The sequence below is a fragment of the Heteronotia binoei genome, chromosome 8 (genome assembly GCF_032191835.1).
Source record: "Heteronotia binoei isolate CCM8104 ecotype False Entrance Well chromosome 8, APGP_CSIRO_Hbin_v1, whole genome shotgun sequence".
Classification (NCBI taxonomy): domain Eukaryota; kingdom Metazoa; phylum Chordata; class Lepidosauria; order Squamata; family Gekkonidae; genus Heteronotia; species Heteronotia binoei.
The window spans coordinates 6,478,083-6,492,186 of record NC_083230.1 but is presented as its reverse complement, the minus strand read 5'-3'; the positions used below and the strand labels follow the sequence as shown (position 1 = coordinate 6,492,186).

The 14,104-nt window shown below is 44.4% G+C and overlaps 1 protein-coding gene across 1 annotated transcript in view; it reads left to right on the top strand.

The window, feature by feature from the left end:
- Positions 1 to 14,104, top strand: part of RELN (reelin) — a 659,346-nt gene that overhangs the window by 264,552 nt on the left and 380,690 nt on the right. The window lies entirely within an intron of this gene.

The following is a 14,104-nucleotide window of genomic DNA, read 5'->3' as shown; positions in this document are numbered from 1 at the left end:
AGGAATGTTCCATCACAACGGGGGGAAAGGAAGTTCAGCACCAGAGAAACAGACTCTCTACATTCTATACTCTCTATACTCAAGCCCCCTTTCCACCTGCAAATAGTCTTCACTCTTTCTATTCAAATTAGGTTACTGTGGGCTGCTTGCTTTAAGAGGCAGGAAGCCATTTGAAGGCTGCCTTTTGCTCCCTCCCCACCAGTGGGTGAAAGGCAGGCTTCTAATGGCTGCCTACCTTCCTGCCTGCTTGCCTGTCTTCCTGTCATTTCTCTGTCTCCCTTCCTTCCTTTCCCTTTATTTTAATCTTTTCTCCCAAACCTTTACATAACTCTCACTTCATTCATTCCTTTCATTCTTTCTTTGTCTCTCTCTCGCTGTCTTTGGCTGTTTCTACACTTGAAAGGTGAAAGCAGCCAGGTGGGGGGTTAGGTTCTCCGAGCTGGCCTTCCCTCACAAGGGAGGCTTGACTCGGAGGAGAACACACCCCACCCAGCTGTTCTCGCCTTCAAGGTGAAAGCAGCTGGGCAGGGCGTTGGCACTGCTTCTCTGAGTGCGACTCAGAGGAGAACGCCTCCACAGTGCACTCTCGGAGGTGCTTCACACCTCCGAGAGTACACTGCTTAGGCCTGGCTCAGCTGAAATCTGCCCAGCCCTCCTTCCATGTTGTGTCACTTGCTCTCCTCATGGGCAGGAGTGCGGTGGCAGTGCAGGCATGGGGGGGGGGGCAGGGCAGGTGCCAGTCTGGAGTGCCCAAGGCCCTAGTACTGGGCCTGCCCACATCCCAGGCAGGCAAAAGAGGCAGTGGTGACATGTGCACTACTCAGTGGCTGCCTTCCTTTGCAAACAAACACAGCCTTTGAGTGGTGGAGAGGTGCCCCGCTGCCCCCTTCACCTGCCTGGGTCCTGGGCAGGCGAAAGAGGTGGTGCACGGCATCAGTGCGCGCACCACCGTGAAGGGCGGAGGTCCTTGCCTGGGGCGGCAGGACCCATGCCCGGCACATGGGAGTAGGCAAGGTTGACGGTGGCCTGGGGCGCCCCCTCCCCGCCACTCTTGGCTGAGAGCTGCTGGATGGTGCATTGGTGGCACTCTCCCTCGCAAGGGAAGTTGGACTCAGAGGAGAATGCCCTCCGCCCGGCTGCTTTTGCCTTGAAAGCAAGAGCAGCCAAGCGGGCACGTTCTTCTCTGTGGCCTGTGATAATATTCTGTAGATGTCACTGGTTAGGCATAAAAAGCGATATTCATTCTCTGAGACAGGACTGCTAGTGTGTCCTGCTTACCCAGTCACAGCAAATAATGAAGGGAAGAAAACCAAACCAAACCATCTCCTCGCAAAGCTGTTGCAGAGTACCCCTTTGATTCCTACAAGAAATGTCTGCTCTAAGAGGGTCCTTTGCACTTTGGCACTCACCCATATGCTTTTAAACTAAATGTAGTTGTTCAGATCTCAAGGCTGGCTTGCAGTTAAGTCAACTGGCATATTAAGGGCTCACAGGGTGACACTGTCTTTAGATTGTGCACAGGGCATCACCTTTGCTGAAGTTAAATATAGAAGAAGAAGATATTGGATTTATATCCCGCCCTCCACTCCAAAGAGTCTCAGAGCGGCTCACAATCTCCTTTACCTTCCTCCCCCACAACAGACACCCTGTGAGGTGGGTGGGGCTGGAGAGGGCTCTCACAGCAGCTGCCCTTTCAAGGACAACCTCTGCCAGAGCTATGGCTGACCCAAGGCCATGCTAGCAGGTGCAAGTGGAGGAGTGGGGAATCAAACCCAGTTCTCCCAGATAAGAGTCCGCACACTTAACCACTACACCAAACTGGCTCTCCATATACCCTTTCTCCAAAACATATTTAATGCTTCTATGTCTTAGAGCATAGGCCCTTGACTCTCTGGGCAGGTTTTTAGACCTGATGTAGTTGTGTTCAAAATATCCAAACCACTGGCAGTAATATGACAAGTTAATTTCCCTAGCAGGTTTTACTTATCCTCCTGCTCCTCTTTTTTTTTTGATGACAGATGAATTCTTGGGTTTTGAGTCTTCTCTGCATCACATTCTAGAAATAAAATACAGTAATACTATTTGGGGGTCCTCTGTTGTTCCTCCTCCTTTCTTAGATTGTGACCTTAAATTATAACCTTCCATTTTTTACTGCCTGACCTGATTTGTGCTGCTGCCTGCAATATGTCTAGATGGTGTAGTTTGTATCACCTCAGCCTCTTGCTTGTTACCATTTATGAGTCATTCTTTTAATTTCCTGTGGCTGTCCCCCTCTACATACGCATATAGAGCTAGTTTCCACTCGGTCCAGGACAGCCAGAATCACTTTTGTATATCATCCTGCTGTAGAACAGGGTTTTTTAAAAAAATTTCTTGGTCAGTTGCAGCTTCGATCCCTTTAGCTGATCCTTCTTTGCTTCTGTCCCTCTAAAATGCGACCTTGGCTCAGTTCCTGTGCCTTTGCCCAGCTACATTTTCCAGCCTTGGGGTGGCTTGAGGACACTGTCATTTTGATCATGATTTATTGCATCATGACTCCTATCAACTCTTTGCATTACAGAGATCCATTTAAACCAGATCTCAAAAGATCAACTTGGCATCACACTGTCCTTAAGCACCTTCTGGTGGCATTCCAAAAATCAGCTTCAATCTGATTTGAAAAGCAATAATGGGGGAAAAGCAGGATATTAAAGACAGACGGATATTTTTGTAGCCATTAATAGAATGGGGGAGGGGAGAGCTGATTTCAGATGGTTCCTTTGTTTCTGGAACCGATTTGAGTGAGGCAGCAGATGCGCTTAGTACGTCGAGTCTAGCCTCCCCTGTCGCAGCATTCCACCATCTATCGGGCCTATCAATATATCATCAGTTCCAGCTCCGTTTGCACTATGGCCTGATTAGTTGTCTTGCACCTGAAATGGAGTGATTTTATTGTGGTTTTTTTTGTTTTAACTGTTCAATTTACTTCCAAGTTTATTGCTTATTGTTATTACGTTTGTTGCAATCCGCCCTGAGCCCACTCATGGGATAGGACAGACTAAAAATTAACAAAAAGTAAATAAAAATAAATAAAATAATTAAAGATATATTTGAGTGGTATTCATGTGTGTAAAATGGTGGCTTTTGTTCACAAAATTCAGGCGGCCTAGTGCTTTCCTACGTGCTTTGTACTTGGGGTTCAGACTCACGGTAGCCTGGCATTGTAGTAAAATAATGTCTTAAATGTTTTTAATGCCTTGATATTTGCTGTTGTAGGGACCTTATTTGGGCGAAAAGGCACCATATGCATATTTTAAATAAATAAATAAATGTCTGAGGTTCATGATGCTTACTGCACTGGTGGTTTCGCAACCATACAGGTTTACCAGCAGCTGAACATTTGAATGGGGTGTCAGTTACTGAAAGCAATAGGGAAATGGACACAACATCGAGAGCATATTGCTGCCAAGCCTTCATTTTGTTGCTCTCTCTCTTCCTCTCCATCTTGGCAACTGAGACTAGCACTGCTGAGCCAGTTACACGGGGCCCAGAAAGCATATTTTGGGTCATTGACAGTACAAACATTGAGAACTAACAGAAAAGGAGCAGGAGCAGGCATAAGACTGCATCTTTTCATCACACTTGGCAGGCACAAAGGCAGCCTCAGAGAGAAAACAAATCTCATTTGCCCAACCCTCAGAACATTAATCAAGATCTCTCAGTAATTAATCAAGGTGCATTCAGATACAATGACCTAATTAGCATTCTCAACTAAAACATTCTCATTTAGTTATTTATTTATTTTTATTTGATCAATTTATATTCCGCCCTTTCCCGTGTGGGCTCAGGGCAGATCACAGTCATAGTAAAACAGTTAAAAAACAATGAGCGTTTTCGCACTGACCTTTTACTGGCGCGACCACCCTCTTCACACCGGAGGATCTGCGCGGATTTCGCACAAGAAGCGCCGGCGCACCCAAAAGAGCCGGCAACTTCCGTCGCGAAACCCGCTCAAACGGAAACCGCCAAGAAGCAGGAAAACGTTTGAGCGGCTTTTGCGACAGAAGTCGCCGGCTCTTTTGGGTGCGCCGGTGCTTCTTGTGCGAAATCCGCGCAGATCCTCCGGTGTGAAGAGGGTGGTCGCGCCAGTAAAAGGTCAGTGCGAAAACGCTCAGAGATAACTTAATAATATATGAATAAAACATAACTCAAAAAATATAAACAGGTGGGCAGGCACATATTTCAGGCGAAAAACATAGTATTTTGGCTCATTGTAGTTTTTTTAGCCCATTGTGGGGGAGGGCAATAGATGGTATAGACAGTGGAATGAGAGGACGTCCGTTTGCCTCAATTGAAGGCCTGGCGAAACAGCTCCGTCTTGCAGGCCCTATGAAATGGAAGCAAATCCAGTAGGGTCCAGATCTCCACAGGGAGCTGATTCCGCCAGGCCGGGGCCAGGCCTGAAAAAGTCCTGGCCAAGGCAAGCTGGAGGTCCCTTGGGCCGGGGATGGCCAGAAGGTGTTGGTTGGCCAATTACAGCAGTCTTTGGGGCTTGTATGGGGAGAGGCAGTCCCGCAGGTATGTCAGTCCCAAGCCGTGTAAGGCTTTAAATGTCAGTACTAAAACCTTGAAGCAGATTCAGTACTCAATCAGTAACCAGTGTAATTTACACAGCATCGGCCAACTGCTTGCCCATAGAGACAATCCAGTTACCAGCTGCGCTGCCGCATTTTGCACCAGTTGGAGTTTCCGGATCAGCTCCAAAGGCAAGCCTGTGTGGAGCAAGTTACAGTAGTCCAATCTGGAAGTGACCATTGCATGGATTGCTGTAGCTAAGACATGGGGGGTCAGATAGCATGCTAGCTGTTTGACCTGCCAAAGATGACGAAATACAGATTGCGCAACTGCTGTGACCTGGGCCTCCATAGAAAGAGAGACATCCAGTGTCACAGCCAAACTCCTCACCTTCTGGGATGGCACAAGAGGAGCACCATCCAGGGTGGGGAGATGGATGTCCGATCTTAGCCCCCTCAGCTCAGGTACAGGACCTTTGTCTTAGTTGAATTAAGCTTCAGCCGGTTTAACTGCAACCATCCAGCCACAGCTTCTAGCGCCCTGGTCAAATGGTCTGGGATAGCGTCTGCATGGCCGTCCATCAACAGATAAAGCTGGGTGTCATCTTGCATACTGATGACAACCCAGCCCAAAACCTCGGGCAATCTGGCAACAGGGCGCAAGAAGATGTTAAACATCATTGGTGAGAGAATAGTTCCCTGCGGCACACCACATTCAAGTGAGTGCCGCAGGGAGATCTGTTTGCCAATCGCTACCCTCTGTCCCCGATCACGGAGAAAGGAGGAGAACTACTGTAAGGCTACCCTCTGAATTCCAATATCGGCAAGGCGGTGGGTCATTAGATCGTAATCGACTGTGTCAAATGCTGCCAAAAGGTCTAACAACAATAGCAGCGCTGACCTGCCTTGATCCAGATGCCTTCTAAGGTCATCAGTGAGGGCAACCAAGACAGTCTCCATCCCATGGCCAGGGTGAAAGCCAGACTGGAAAGGATCAAGGGTAGAAGTATCCTCCAGGAAAGCTGGGAACTGCCCTGCCACCGCTTTCTCAATTACCTTACCCAGGAACGGTAAATTCGAAACTGGGTGGTAATTGGCCAGGACCATCGGGTCCAAAGATGGCTTTTTAAAAAGCAGGCGAACCACTGCCTCTTTACGTTTAGCTGGAAAAGTCCCCGTTTCCAGAGACAAGTCAACAATGTCAGCTAAAGGATCTTGGATACTCTTGCCACCTGCTTTAAGAAGCCAGGATGGACATGGGTCCAATGGGCAAGTGGTTGGCTTCACTGCAGCCAAGATCCTGTCCACATCCTCCTGAGAAAGACTACTGAAGTGGTCCAACATGGGACTAGAGGACGGACAATGGGCTTTCAGTTCCTGTACTGTATCAACTGTGGCTGGAAGATCTTGGTGAAGAGTCAAGATCTTGTCTGTGAAATAGGTCGCAAAAGCCTCACAGCCTATATCCAATTCCCTAGCTTTTAGATTGCCTGTCGGCACTGTAATTAATGAGTAAATTATCCTAGATAATTGGGCTGGGCCACAATTTCACTGACACAATGGAGGCTGCAAAGAATTCCTTCTTAGTGGACTTCACTGCCTTCTCATAAGTCTTCATAAACACTCTATAAGAAGTTCTAGACTCCTCGTCGTGAGACCTCCACCACACTCGCTCTAGCCATCTAAGTTGCCGTTTCATCCTCTTCAGCTCCAGGGTATACCATGGAGCTGATTTGGTACGGTGACGAATTTCACATTGACTCAATATAGGTTAGCTGGAATGTTCTCAGAAAATCCCAGATTAATAAAATAATTAACCTCTTCCCCACGCAGAAACTTCTTATTTTCTTACTTGGAAATATTCCCAGAAACATTCTTCCTTGACTTTCTGTTTGTCAGAGAGCATACTTATTAGCTCACTGGATCCCCTCCCATTTTTCCAGCCCCTGGAAAATTGAATTGCTTGTTTTCATTCAAGTATGAAGCCCTACAGCTGAAGCCAAAATCTACCCCAATGTTTCTATTAGTATCCTTGTGGTTCTAAAGAAGCTTCTTCTTGGCCCATCTGAAGTGCCTTCCTACCTCTCTTCCTGTCTATATCCATCTGGATTACTGTTAGGGTTCTCAGCCTCACGTTGAGGGTGGGGTTCTCCTGGTTTTGGGAGCCCCATCCCACTGGCACAGAGTTGGCCAGTGAGGGAATTCTCACCCCCAAAGAGTTCTGCTGCACCTGAAGTGCCCAGTGTGATGACGTTACCTGAAAGTCACATCATTACACAGGAACACTCTTAGCAATTTGGGTAAAAACTCTATGACACCATAGAGTTTTTACCCAAATTGCTAGAGATCCTTGCCCAACGTGCTTGGTGTGATGATGTCATTTCTGCGTGATAAACTTCCACCTGCTGGGAGCCAGGTAAGTCCTGGCAACCTTAATTACTATTGGGATTGTTGCTTTAGGCCTTGGTAGTGGGTAACACAATTCCACAGGGCCTGTAAGACATATCTGTTCAGGCAGACTTTTAATAACTAACTGGAGGTAATCTTAACATCTACAGGGGGGTGTACTATCTACCCCACAGTATCAACATAAATTATTTTAAACCAGACAGAATGCCATCTGAATTGTATTTAAATTGTTTTAATATTTTAATGCTTTAATAATGTTTTATTGATATAAGTGAATCTTTCATCAAACTGTGACTATTGCTAGCCACCCTGAGCCCGTTTGGGGAGGGCGGGATAGAAGTGCAATAAATAAATAAATAGTACTTTGTGTACTCCATTTGGGTTTGTTTTGTGATTCTACTTGTACTCTAAAGTTCAGTGCACAACCATTTCCAGTTGCTGCCCTTTCCTACTTATGATTACTTTTGGATTATTGGCTGTCAAATACTTGGACAGGGGTTTAGAATACGTTTGGATATGTAGCTACAATCCCCGTCCAGCCCGCACCCTCTTTAGCTCTTCCTCTTTCTTGAGTGAGACATGTTGCAAGTGTTTGAGGATGTTAGGAATAGTTGCATCAATGTTGTGTTCCAGTATTTCATGTGGATTCTGAAAGCCTAATATACAAATGTTTTAAATAAATTCATTTTGAGCATATGTCAGAAAAGTGGTGCAGACATATTTTAAATAAACAAACGACTTTATTATTCTCTTCCGTAAAGTGATCTCTGATTTCATCATATTCAAGGTCTCCTGATAGGCTTACCAGTCCCCATGTCTGGGTAAGGAATCCCCAATTTTACAGGCTCCTCCTCACCAACAGCCAACTGGCCGGTGGGAGGAAGTCCCACCCCAACAGCCACAATGTCCCTTTAGATCTTAGGCAGGGTTAGAAGCTTGCAAACTCTTTGTATTTTGGAATGGGTGGGTGTGTGCCTTTAAATCTCAGTGAGACTGATGCTGTATGGGGACAGGGCAAGCAGGCAGAGCCATGCGTGTGAAAGAGGATGAGAGAGATCCCAATCCCTCTGTTCCTTTTGCATGCCATTCAGAAGTTGTTTATATAATGAAAGTGGTAGTAAAGAGTTAACTAGAACCTGTTTATGGGACAGAGGAAAACTCCACCCCTACACCTCTCTCTCCTTAAGATGGTTGAAATACAGCAGATTGTTAAAATCAGCAACTCCAGTGAGTAAAGCTATCTATACCATTGCCCCAGGGTGATCACAAAAGTGTGGGCATGCAAACTGTTCATTTTGGATGCTTTGTGAATGCATGCGTGTGTGTGTTCTCTTTAATTTAGTGGCAATGCAGCTGCTGGAGAACAGAAAAGGCAAAAAAAAAAGAGGCGGAGGAAATGAAGACTGTATTCAGAGGAACTACACTTCTGTATTTTTATTTATATATTTGGAATGGAAAAGTCTCCTGGCTCCACCCCCAAAGTCCCCAGATATTTTCTGAGTTGGAGCTGGCAACCCTATCTCCTGGTTCTACTTCCAAGCTTGCATTGGGAGCCTTGCCAGTTTATCAGTTACTCAGACTGGGGAAACAGCCAGGTGTAGACGCAAAGCCAGTCATTCTTAGGAGCTAGTGAAAGGACAGTTTTTTCCCCTTGCAGTCAGGAAAACCAGGAGATCCAGTTTGGTGTAGTGGTTAAGTGCACAGACTCTTACCTAAGAGAACCAGGCTTGATTCCCCACTCCTCCACATGCTACTGCTGGAGTGACCATGTGTTAGTCACAGCTGTTCTCTCAAAAGCAGTTTCTGTCAGAGCTCACTCAGCCCCACCTACCTATCTTGCCAGGGTGTCTGTTGTGGGGAGGGGAAGGTAAAGGAGATTATAAACTGCTCTGAGACTCCAAGTGAAGGGTGGGGTATAAATCCAATCTCCTCCTCCTCTCCTCAGACTACCTTTGCATGAAGAAGAAGAAGAAGAAGAAGAAGAAGAAGAAGAAGAAGAAGAAGAAGAAGAAGAAGAAGAAGAAGAAGAAGAAGAAGAAGAAGAAGAAGAAGAAGAAGAAGAAGAATTGCAGATTTATACCCCGCCCTTCTCTCTGAATCAGAGACTCAGAGTGGCTTACAATCTCCTATATCTTCTCCCCCCACAACAGACACCCTGTGAGGTAGATGGGGCTGGAGAGGGCTCTCACAACAGCTGCCCTTTCAAGGACAACCTCTGCCAGAGCTATGGCTGACCCAAGGCCATTCCAGCAGGTGCAAGTGGAGGAGTAGGGAATCGAACCCAGTTGTCCCAGATAAGAGTCCACACACTTAACCACTATACCACACACTTAACCACTACACCAAACTGGCATGACTTGGGGCCAAACTGGAAAGTGGATTGCATTCACATCTACTTGTGTCTAAAGTACACATTTGCTTTTATCACACATACTCACACTGAGACTACAATACTGGCAGCAGAAGTTTTACTATACAGCCATAGAAAAGGAATTAAGCCAGCTAGACAGTAGCTTCTAGTATACACTATTGCTGATTACTCCCTGGCTTCCTCTTAACCATGCCCTTTGTGCCTTGTTTCATATATTAAATACTGGAAAATGTTTATACTTGGAAATATATTAAATACTTAGACATTTTCAGCTAGACTTACATAGTTGTAACAGTTCTAAGTGTACAGACACAAATTCTGAGTAGTCACAAACTCTGTTGCTTAGTATGCCCCCTGACTTTTGGTGACATCTGTTTGTTTCTTTTTGTCCCTCACGTAAATTAGATAGGGAGTTTTGATAGATTATTCTGACAATACTACCATGAGACTTTTCTTTACATTTTCAAGTCTTTAATGATTCATAATAATCCATTTAATGATTTTGTTGAAGCTTGGCAAAACAATATTTGTGATGGAGAAACTCATGTGGGTGCTTTGTGGTCTTTTATGTGTCCTAACATGAAGCCATGCTAAAAATAGGGTTGTAAATCATCCATGTCTCCATATCATTTCCAAGTATGGTCACTGGGCACCTTTAGATTGTGTTTAGATTGAATTATAAATCTAAATCAAAAGCAAAAGGTATGAATATAGAAAACAAAAGCCTGGCTGCATTCGGTCAATTCCTTATTTCTCTCCTGAGGAGGAATGCTAGTTGGTGCTTTTCTGAGGCTTACTGACAATTTCAGTGGTTTCTCCTGAATGCAGGTTTCATTTCATTAGCAACAGCCATATTACAAATATGTTACAACTTATTTAGTAGGGACAGCCCTTAATGTTTGATATAAGCTCCTGGTAAAACTGTATCCTAGTTTGCCTTTTCAGTAACTTTAAAGAATGTTGTTATTATACACAGATCCCCTCCTGTGGTTCTTTCAAAGTTACATTTCTGAGTGGAGACAGATCTGTATCGTTAGTTGTTTAAGTTGCAGCTATGCTTTAGTAAGCCAATGAGAAACTTTAAGAGAACCAATGTAGTGTAGCGGTTAGAGTATTGGATTGGGATCTGAGAGAACAACGTTCAGACTCACTTTCTGTCAGGCAATTGGTTGGATGACCTTCAGTCTGTCATATGTTGGTTGACCTTCAGTCTGTCAGGCAATTGGTTGGATGACCTTCAGTCTGCCTAACCTAACCCACAGGGTTGTTGAGAAGGTACAGTGTGGGAGGGAGACCCATGTATGCTGCTCTGAGCTCCTTGGAGAAAGGCAAGATAAAAATGTACCAGACAAAATAGATAAGTACAACTAGCTCAGCTCTGGCAAAGGGAGCTTTGACCCTCAGAAGCTTATACCCTCCAAAATGTATTGGTCTTTAAGGTGCTACGGGACTCAGTCTAGCTCTTCTACTGCAGACTAATATAGCTTCCATCCTCAAACTAGCTCCTCTGTGTAAGCTTTGTGTAACTAGCTCCATATACTAAGGCTTTCCTTAGTATATCTGCTTGAAAATCCAGTGGAGGGCAAGCTATGAATGCCAAGTAATGAAAATTTATGAAATACATCCTGCTCCAGTGGAAAGAAGACTTTAGAGTATGTAGTGGGATGGGCAGTGCTCAGGCAGAGATCACAAGACTATGCCAGTTTTCTTCTGTGAAATATAGGAACGCATGCATTAATACAACAGGGGTCGTTTTGCAGAAAATAAGGTGGTGGAGCTCATCCAGGGATTGTTATGCAGCTGCACCTACTATTCAATGGACAAGGTTGGGAGGAGGAGGTGGAACTGTCAGAAAGGTTGAGGAGCTGTGCTCCTGTGAGCTCCTGCTGAATCTGAGGCCTGCAAATTGTTCACTTTGTGACTGTCATAGGGAATAAATGTCATGTAGACAGGGTATGTTGGTTTGTCTTTTGAACTCTTAAATTTGTCTAGCCTTCCCCCCCCCCCCCACCTCAAGCTTTAAGCAGAATTAAGTCACTAAAATAACCGGTTATTGAAAATGCAGCTGATTGCCAATGCCAGTTCATCCTTTTTCAACTGCAGTACACACCCCTAACATGTAAACCCTTTTGTGAATGCTGCCCCAATTAAGAGCAGCCATTTCCACTCATTATCATTAGCCTAAACTGGTTTCCTGGGAGGTCTCTCAGTGAAAAAACAATCCTGATTAAATAGAGCCACTTCAGCACTTGTGCTCTAGCCAGGGGTCGTTTTGTCGAAAAATCGGTAGTGGAGCTCATCCAGGGATTATTAAGCAGCTGCAATACTATTCAATGGACAAGGAGGTGGAACTCTCAGAAGGAGGAGATGAAACTCTCCGAAAGGCTCAGGAGCTGCACTCCTGTGAGCTCCCGCTGAATCTGAGGTCTTCAGTGAATCCATAACTGCAGGCTTAATCTATACTTTTATTATTAATTTTATCTGTCACCAGCAAACAAAAGAAAATGGTACAATCCTGGGAGTAAGCCCAATGGAATACAATGGGCCTTACTTGCTTAAAATTGCTCCCTTAGAAAGTTAAAATGTCAAATACTTCATTTTATCACCTCTCGTACATTTTTGTAATATATTATGACACTTTCCTGTTGATTCCGGTCGTATCTTCTAAGCAAACTAAACAATTTTTTCCTCTTCAGTTATATAATTTTTATTGAACTTGTTTGTTAGCATCTCCTAAAAGGAAACTATCTATAGGAAAAGGCATAATACATATTCTTGGCTGTTTTGTGGGTCAGTAGACAAGAGTGTTTTAATTGCACTAAATGGAGCATAGAAAATGCCAATGAACCATTGCAAAATTTCCTTTCATAAGTCAAATTGGGTTCAGCTCCATTCTTCTATTGTCTTGGGCCCCCAAAGTCTACCTTCCTTCAACACATAATAATTGCAGTTGTAGCTGTACCACAGATGATCTTCTGAAATTAACAATTGCCTCCCATTTATAGCTATGGTAAAGCATAAACATGTTTTGCCAAAGATATACATGATAAATACTGTAGTTATTTACAATGTGCTTATATCAGGTTTTTGTTTTAAAACAATGTACAATACAATATAAAAGACAATGTATACAATCAATAAAAATGTCACAAATGAAAAATCCAACAAATTAAATCAAAAGGAATACAAACTGAAAAACGAATGGTAATAGGCAAGGATGTTATTACAAAGCTTGGTGAAACAGTTGTAACTTTACCTCTGGCTGAAAGGAGGGAAGTGTTTGGGAGGGCATTTAGTAATACTGAGGCAAAACTAAAAATGCTGCTGCTCTCCATGAATGCTGGTTTTGCATCCATGAACAATATTGACCTTGCTCTGATTTTTTGTGAGATAGCTTCAAGTGAATGTGTGTGTGAAATTTCCCAACATTCTTTTAAGGGCAGCTCCACATCACTTCTTGGCAAATAGAAGGGGAAGACATGGAAGTAGTGACAGACTTCACATTTCTGGGATCCAAGATCACTGCAGATGGTGACTGTAGCCATGAAATTAAAAGACATTTGCTCCTTGGGAGGACAGCTATGCAAACCTGGGCAGTATAATAAAAAGTAGAGACATCACCCTGGCAACAAAAGTCTGTATAATCAAAGCTATGGTATTCCCAGTAGTAATGTATGGCTGTGAGAGGTGGACCATAAGGAAGGCCAAGCGCAGAAGAATAGATGCTTTTGAGCTGTGGTGCTGGAGAAGAATCTTAAGAACATAAGAGAAGCCATGTTGGATCAGGCCAATGGCCCATCCAGTCCAACACTCTGTGTCACACAGTAGCCAAAAAAAAGGCGATGCTTGTAGCTGCCACCACATCCTGTGGCAGTGTTTTGAGAGTCCCTTGGGATGCAAGAAGATCAAATCAGTCAGTCCTAAGAGAAATCAACCCTGACTGTTCCCTGCAGGGGTCGTTTTGTAGAAAAATAGGTGGTGGTGATCATCCAGGGATTGTTATGCAGCTGCACATACTATTCAATACACAAGGAGGCGGAACTCTCAGAAGGAGGAGGCGGAACTCTCAGAAAGGTTCAGGAGCTGTGCTCCTGTGAGCTCTCACTGAATCTGAGGCCTGGTTCCCTGGAAGGTCAGATGCTGAAACTCAAACACTTTGGCCACCAGATGAGAAGGGAGCATGGAGAAGATCCTGATGCTGGGAAAGACAGAAGGCAAAAGAAGAAGGGGACGGCAAAAGATGAGATGACTGGACAGCATTACTGATGTAACTTACACGAATATGAGCAGACTTCGGAGGATGGTGGAAGCCAGGAAGGCCTGGCATGACTTAGTCCATGGGATTGCAAAGAGCTGGACTCGACTGTGCGACTGAACAACAACCACATAAAGTGCTGTCTGGAGATTAACTATGGCATGAATGATAGTGACTAGATCTCACCTTTCTAGCAGTAAGCACAGCTGAAATCAACCAAAATTCCTTTGGACAACACCCAACTACTTGGGTTCTGGGAGCAAGAATGAATCCAATAGCGCCTCCAAAATATGAAACCGATCCTTTTGAGCCAGCATAATCCCACCCAAAACCAGAATTTTTGCCAGTCATCAGGTTCATATCTGTGTTTGATTTTTTTTCTATCTTCAATTTACTTATTCCTAGTCCATTATTGACTTCAGATACCTGTTTAGCAATGATAATTCCAGAAAGGTAGCCATGTTAGTCTGTGGCAGCAGAATAAAACCTGTGTCTGGGGCACCTCACTTCATCAGA